The sequence below is a fragment of the Physeter macrocephalus genome, chromosome 20 (genome assembly GCF_002837175.3).
Source record: "Physeter macrocephalus isolate SW-GA chromosome 20, ASM283717v5, whole genome shotgun sequence".
NCBI lineage: Eukaryota > Metazoa > Chordata > Mammalia > Artiodactyla > Physeteridae > Physeter > Physeter macrocephalus.
The window spans coordinates 109,384,857-109,385,943 of record NC_041233.1 but is presented as its reverse complement, the minus strand read 5'-3'; positions in this window follow the sequence as shown (position 1 = coordinate 109,385,943).

Genomic DNA, 1,087 nt, shown 5'->3' with positions numbered 1-1,087 from the left:
GGACATGGCAGACGGCTCCCCCCTCCCCCGCTCCCCCTGCCCCCCTTGTAAGTGCAGAGGCCGCGCATCCCCCGGTGTGCGGGGCTCCCTGCAGGACCAAGGCCCACCAAGTCCCTGTACACACCCCGCCCCGCTAGCGCCTCCCACAGGTGACCCGGGGCTCTGCGGCTCCGCTGGTGCCCTAGAGGATGGACAGGCTCGCCCAGGGCCTGCCCCTTCGCAGACCCCAGAGTTGGAACCAAAGTCAAATGGGGAAGCCACAGGGCTCCCCTCCCTCTGGCGGATCCCCCCATCTCCACGCTCCTGAGAAAGAGGGGCCGCCCCCAGAGAAGGCCAGCGGCGCAGCTGTGAGGCTCCTGGTTGGAGGGAGGGTCAGATGCCGAGCGGGTTCTGGCTGGGCTGGGACACGGGGGCACCTCTGGCGCGCCGCCCGGCCCCATTTAGTCCGACCTGGCTGTCGGGTTGCCCAGCAGATCCCCTGGGCTCGGGTTCCCCCCCGACCCTGCTCCTCTCGGGCAGCCACCGCAGGAGGGGAGGAGCGGGGGAGAAGTCACAGAGCTCGCAGCTGGTGGGGCCTGCGTCCCGGAGGGTGGGGGGCCTTAGGTCTGCTGAGCGGCCTGTGATCACGGCTTACAGGTTTTAAAAATGCACGTTTATGACTTTCCGTTTCCACATTTTTTAAGCGTGTAAAATAACTATTAAAATACAGTACAACCTCTTAACTTGATTATAATTTTAAAAAGAAATACACAAACTTGTATACAGAAAATAGATAAGCTACAAGGATTTACTGTAGAGCACAGGGAATTATACCCAATGTCTTGTAATAACCTCTAGTGGAACAGAATCTGCAGAAAACCGAATCACTATGATGTACACCTGCCTGAAACTAACACAGTGTTGTAAATCTGCTACACTTCAATAAAAAACAAAAAAAAAGGGAATAAATATTATGCTTGTTAATTAAGACGTTGGGAATGATTCCAACGAGACAGCAGATACAAAAGTGCTTTAAAAATAAAGGTGCTGGGCTTCCCTGGTGGCGCAGTGGTTGAGAGTCCGCCTGCCGATGCAGGGGACGCGGGTT